A 6,442-nucleotide genomic window follows, 5' to 3' on the forward strand; every position below is an offset into this window, starting at 1 on the left:
CTCATATCTCTCTGAGAAGTCTACATTTATCCCACACACCAGGACATTTACAAGAAAGAAAAAATAATGGGTCTTAGCACTGAGCGACCGCATATCTGCGTGAATTAGTGTGCTCCCAGCACAGTTACCGATGGCTAACGGAAAGCTCCTGAACGCTACTAGAAATTGGGAGCTTTCTGCTCATGTGAGTGCCGTAACAGCCAATCACATAATCATAAACCCCACTCTGCCTCTTGGCATCCTAAACCCCTTAAAGGGCTGGGAGGTGCCAGTGACAAGAAGTTAAAATGTGACAGTGGGTACAGAGAGAGTAACCCCCCCTGCTGTCACGGGAGATTGAGGGGTTTGGGGAACGTCTCTAAAATAACATGTTACATTCAAAAAAAGGGGTGTAACATGTTTTAAATCTCTTGGCAGATAAATCTATGCATGTATGCATATTCCAGCTGTGTATTTCATTGCTGCTTTGATTTCATCATTAACATTAAAAATGAGTAGCAGATCAGAATAGGGATGGCCGAACTGGTCGCCCGGCGGTCCCTTCGCGGCGAATTTCAGCTGTTCGCGGTCCGCCCGATTGGCGGACTATTGCCGCTGTTCGCCCGGTGGACTTATGTGTTTACTGTGTAAAAGAACTTTGACCTATGATGACACATCCATCATGTGGTACAGGACAGCCAATTGAGACATTACAGCACATGGACACTTGGACATTCCCCCTAACTTATAAATAGACCCGATCCGGCGGCCATTTTATATTCTTTCTTCTGTCACTATAGGGAGAGGTTGCTGTGTGGAGCAGGGAGAGACTGCAGTGACCCAAATCGCTAGCTATTAGGTCCACAAAAGTTCTTTTAAGGACTGGTATGGTATAGCTGTAGTTCAGGCTATAGGTTTGAGGCACTGCTATTCAAGTCATTGTTGCAGCAGGTTGTCTTTTGTCAGTGCTGAGAGAGGGACAGATAGGACGCTGTGTGCTGCAGAGAGGAACAGTCAGTTTAATCATTAGCTGTTACTATTAAGCCCCGTACACACGAGAGGACTTATGTCCGACAGACTTCCGAAGGAGTTCCGTCGGAGTTCTGCCGGAGTTCCGACGGAGTTCTGACGGACTTTTCGGCTGAGCGGACTTGGCCACACACAATCACACTAAACTCAGACGGATTCGAACGTGATGACGTACGACTGGATTCGAATAAGGAAGTCCATAGCCAGTAGCCAATAGCTGCCCTAGCGTCGGTTTTAGTCCGTCGGAATAGCATACACACGAGCGAATTTTTCGAAGGGACCGGGTCCGGCGGAGTTCCTTCGGAAGAATTTGAAGCATGTTCCATATTGTAAAGTCCTTCGGACTTTGGCGAGTCAAAAGTCCGTTGCAGCCCACACACGATCGAATAGTCTGACGGAATCAGTCCGTCGGACTTTGGATGTTGATAAAGTCCGCTCGTGTGTACGGGGCTTTAGGTCCACAAAAGTCCTTTTCAGGACTGGTATGGTAAAGTAGTACAGGATATAGTTTTGAGTGCTATTCAAGTTATTGTTGCAGCAGTCTGTGTTTTGTCAGTTTAGATAGGGACAGACAGGAAGCTGTGTGTGGCAGTGAGGTACAGTGAGGTCAGTTTAATCAGTAGCTTTTACTATTAGGTCCACAAAGGTTCTTTTCAGGACTGGTATGGTAATAGGGTTGTACACGTATAATATTCTTTCTTCCAAATATAGAAAGAATATTATACTTGACTGCTGCCCTTCTGCTGCAGTAGTCCTTTATGAGTATAGGGACTGAGGTACAGTCTGCTAATCACAACCTACTAGTTGCACAAAGGTCCTTCTAAGGACTGGTAAGGTATAGCGTACTAGAGTATATAGGGTTGAGTGAGGTACAGTCTGCTAATCCTTAAGGACTGGTATAGGTCCACAATATATAGGGTTGAGGTGCACTACTACTGACTGCTGCCCTATTCTGCAGCAGTCCTTTATCAGTATAGGGACTGAGGTACAGTCTGCTAATCACAACCTACTAGTTGCACAAAGGTCCTTCTAAGGACTGGTAAGGTATAGCGTACTATAGTACATAGGGTTGAGTGAGGTACAGTCTGCTAATCCTTAAGGACTGGTATAGGTCCACAATATATAGGGCTGAGGTGCACTACTGCTGACTGCTGCCCTATTCTGCAGCAGTCCTTTATCAGTATAGGGACTGAGGTACAGTCTGCTAATCACAACCTACTAGTTCCACAAAGGTCCTTCTAAGGACTGGTAAGGTATAGTGTACTACAGTATATAGGGTTGAGTGAGGTACAGTCTGCTAATCCTTAAGGACTGGTATAGGTCCACAATATATAGGGTTGAGGTGCACTACTGCTGCCCTATTCTGCAGCAGTCCTTTATGAGTATAGGGACTGAGGTACAGTCTGCTAATCACAACCTACTATTTCCACAAAGGTCCTTCTAAGGACTGGTAAGGTATAGCGTACTACAGTATATAGGGTTGAGTGAGGTACAGTCTGCTAATCCTTAAGGACTGGCATATCACGGTGCTTGTGTCAGTGCTTTATGTCACGCTGCTGTTGTCAGTGCTCTCTATCACAGTGCTGGTGTCAGATCACTCTATTACGGTGCAGGTGTCATTGCTGTATGTCACGCTGCTGATGTCAGTGCTCTCTATCACGGTGCGGTTGACCATCACCTGCACCCTCTTCTTTGCCTACCCTGACCTTCCCTCTCTTCCATTGCCTTCATGCGCTCCACAGACCTGAATTGTCACAATTTCACATATAAAACGAATGCTTGTAGTTGTCGATCCCAGATTCACCTCATACATGTGTTATGTCATTAGCCATGTGGTGGGACTATGTGTGCACAGCTAGTAATTATTTTGTGGCTGCAAATTTGACCTGTAGGTTTGTAAAGTTCGCCTCCCATTGAAGTCAATGGGGCCCGCAGCGAACGTTACGGTTCGCGAACTATCGGCCGCGGTCGCGGTTCGCTTTCGCTAGATCAGAACATGATTACACTTGAGTTGCAAGATTCTACTTTGCGAGTACCAACATACTGACATTTTTTTGCAGAACACTTTCAGAATACTGACACTGAACACATCTTATGCTGGCTTCAGTTTTGTGTACATCAGTAACTCTTGTGCATTGTGTTGTGGTGCCATTTATTTAGAATGGCACCCTAGCAGTGGCAGCTGGTGAAGTTTTAGGAGGGGGGCGCCAGACCCCGCCCTTCCTTTTTAATCCCTCACACTTGGTGAAAATGGGCGTGGTTTCAGCCAAATAGTGGGCGTGGCTCTAAGGTGGTGTGGTTAGTGTCTGAGATGAAGGAGGGACAGAGGGAGAGGGAGAGAGGGATGGAGGGACAGCAGGCCCAGATCCTACACAACAATAGAAATATGTGTATTCTAGAAAGTTTAACAATTAGCAGATAAAAATATTCCAAACAACTGGTGTTAGCACTTCAATCATCCCGGCACCATGGTTGTTATCGTGTCAGGATGATTGTAGCGCATTATTTCTATTATAACGTAGTATAAAAGGAAATCATTCAACTCCCCATAATGCAGAATCAGTGGGAGCCCTGAGCGTGTCACTAGCCATGTCGCCTGCCACTAGGTGTCCCCAGTGGAGTCCGTCCTTACATCAGATGCCCCCAGCAGAGTCCCTCCTTACATGCAGCCTGTGTCACATAAAATGCAGCCTGTGTCCCACCAAATGCAGCAGCCTGTGTCACCGCCAAATTGCAGCAGCCTGTGTCACCACCAATTGCAGCAGCATGTGTCACCACCAATTGCAGCAGCATGTGTCACCACCAAATTGCAGCAGCATGTGTCCCACCAAATTGCAGCAGCATGTGTCACCATCAATTGCAGCAGCATGTGTCACCGCCAACTTGCAGCAGCATGTGTCACCATCAATTGCAGCAGCATGTGTCACCACTAAATTGCAGCAGCATGTGTTCCACCAAATTGCAGCAGCATGTGTCACCACCAAATTGCAGCAGCATGTGTCCCACCAAGTTGCAGCAGCATGAGTCACCACCAATTTCAGCAGCATGTGTCCCACCAAATTGCAGCAGCATGTGTGCCCAGCAATTGCAGCAGCATGTGTGCCCAGCAATTGCAGCAGCATGTGTCACCATCAATTGCAGCAGCATGTGTCACTATCAATTGCAGCAGCATGTGTCCCACCAAATTGCAGCAGCTTCACATCATTCCCCCCTCCCACTTACTTACCTTGCTGTGTGTTGTCCTCTCCAGCGGTGTCTCCTTGTCTACCCTACAGGGTTACATTCATTTGATGTCCCTTGTGAGTACCCTGTTACGTGGTTCATTTTTATGACGGCTGTGAATACTACTGGTGCATCTGCCACTGTCCAGGACTTTTAAGAGAGGTTGTTATCCTCCCCTCTTACCATTGCACATTATCTTGACTGTGCGAATTACTGACTCTCTGTCACTACACTGGTGAGTGATGCTTGCTGTGTCTTCTACCACTAAATAAATGAAGGAGAAAAAAAATTATTATTTTTTTTTGTTTTTGTTTTTTTTGTTGTTTCCCTCATACATTTAGTTATCTTGTATTTAACCTTGTTTCTCTTTAATATTGATATCAATTTTGCTGTATTTTTGTCTTTAGATATCCTGTTTTTTATGTGATGCAATTTTATACACCCTTGATGAAGAGACTTTATTGATGTAAGATCTCGAAACGCGTTGGGTTTGCTGCCCTCCGTCCACTGCAGGGTCTTCTACAGATGGATCGGGGTAGCACACAACACAACAGGATATGCACAATCATTTGTTGATGTCTGGAAACAGATGCTATGTATATTGTATTTTGTCAATTTTAAAGTTTCTATACTATTAACTAGTTGCTGACCGCCGGCCGTCAAATGACGGCCAGGCGGCGCACCTATTGTGGCGGGAGGCCGTCATATGACGGCCTCCCGTTTAAACAGGGAATGCACGCGATCGTGCGCGCGCATCCCTGTTTCTTCGGTGGCGGCGTGTCACGGAGACACCGCTCGCCACCGAAGGGGGTGAACAGCCATTCGTTATGGCTGTTTACCACGTGATCGGCCGTGATGAAGTCACGGCCGATCACAGATGGTCACACCCTGAACGTGCACGGCGCATGCACGCGATTGCGAGCGCGCTGCGCGTGCACGTCGGTGGCGGCGTGTTCCCCGGGAACACTGCTCGTCACCGACGCTGGTAAACAGCCATTGGCCGGCTGTTTACCCACGTGATCGGCTGTGATCCTTTCACAGCCGATCACAAAAATGTAAACAAACTGCGGTAACGGGATGTTACCGGGTTCTCCTCCTCACACACCGATCGTGTGTGAGGAGGAGATTGCGGTAACATCTCGTTACCGCATACAGTGTACACCAATCATACTGATTGCCCCCCCCCCCCAATAAAGAGGACCTGTCACCACCCCTCATAGTACCTGTCAATCACAGTCCATCAGAGTACCTGTCACAGTCCATCAGAGTATTTGAGTACCTGTCACAGCACATCAGAGTACCCGAGTACCTGTCACAGCCCATCAGAGTACCTGTCAGCCCATCAGAGTACCCAAGTACCTGTCACAGCCCATCTGAGTACCCGAGTACCTGTCACAGTTCATCTGAGTACCCGAGTACCTGTCACAGCCCATCAGAGTACCCGAGTACCTGTCACAGCCCATCAGAGTACCCGAGTACCTGTCACAGCCCATCAGAGTACCCGAGTACCTGTCACGGCCCATCAGAGTACCCGAGTACCTGTCACGGCACATCAGAGTACCCGAGTACCTGTCACGGCACATCAGAGTACCCGAGTACCTGTCACGGCACATCAGGGTACCCGAGTACCTGTCACGGCACATCAGGGTACCCGAGTACCTGTCACGGCCCATCAGGGTACCCGAGTACCTGTCACGGCCCATCAGGGTACCCGAGTACCTGTCACGGCCCATCAGGGTACCCGAGTACCTGTCACGGCCCATCAGGGTACCCGAGTACCTGTCACGGCCCATCAGGGTACCCGAGTACCTGTCACGGCCCATCAGGGTACCCGAGTACCTGTCACAGTCCATTAGAGTACCGAGTACCTGTCACAGTCCATTAGAGTACCTAGTACCTGTCACAGTCCATCAGGGTACCCGAGTACCTGTCACAGTCCATTAGAGTACCGAGTACCTGTCACAGTCCATTAGAGTACCGAGTACCTGTCACAGTCCATCAGGGTACCCGAGTACCTGTCACAGCCCATCTGAGTACCCGAGTACCTGTTCCAGTCCATCTGTGTACCAGAGTACCTGTCACAGTCCATCTGAGTACCCGAGTACCTGTCACAGTCCATATGAGTACCTGTCACCGCCCTTCAGAGTACCCAAATACCAGTCACCAAACCATCAGAGTACCCGAGTACCTGTCACCAGGCCATCAGAGTACC

Source organism: Lithobates pipiens, unplaced genomic scaffold, assembly GCF_037356315.1.
Source record: "Lithobates pipiens isolate NorthernLeopardFrog02 unplaced genomic scaffold, aLitPip1_a1.2 Scaffold_22, whole genome shotgun sequence".
Taxonomy (NCBI): domain Eukaryota; kingdom Metazoa; phylum Chordata; class Amphibia; order Anura; family Ranidae; genus Lithobates; species Lithobates pipiens.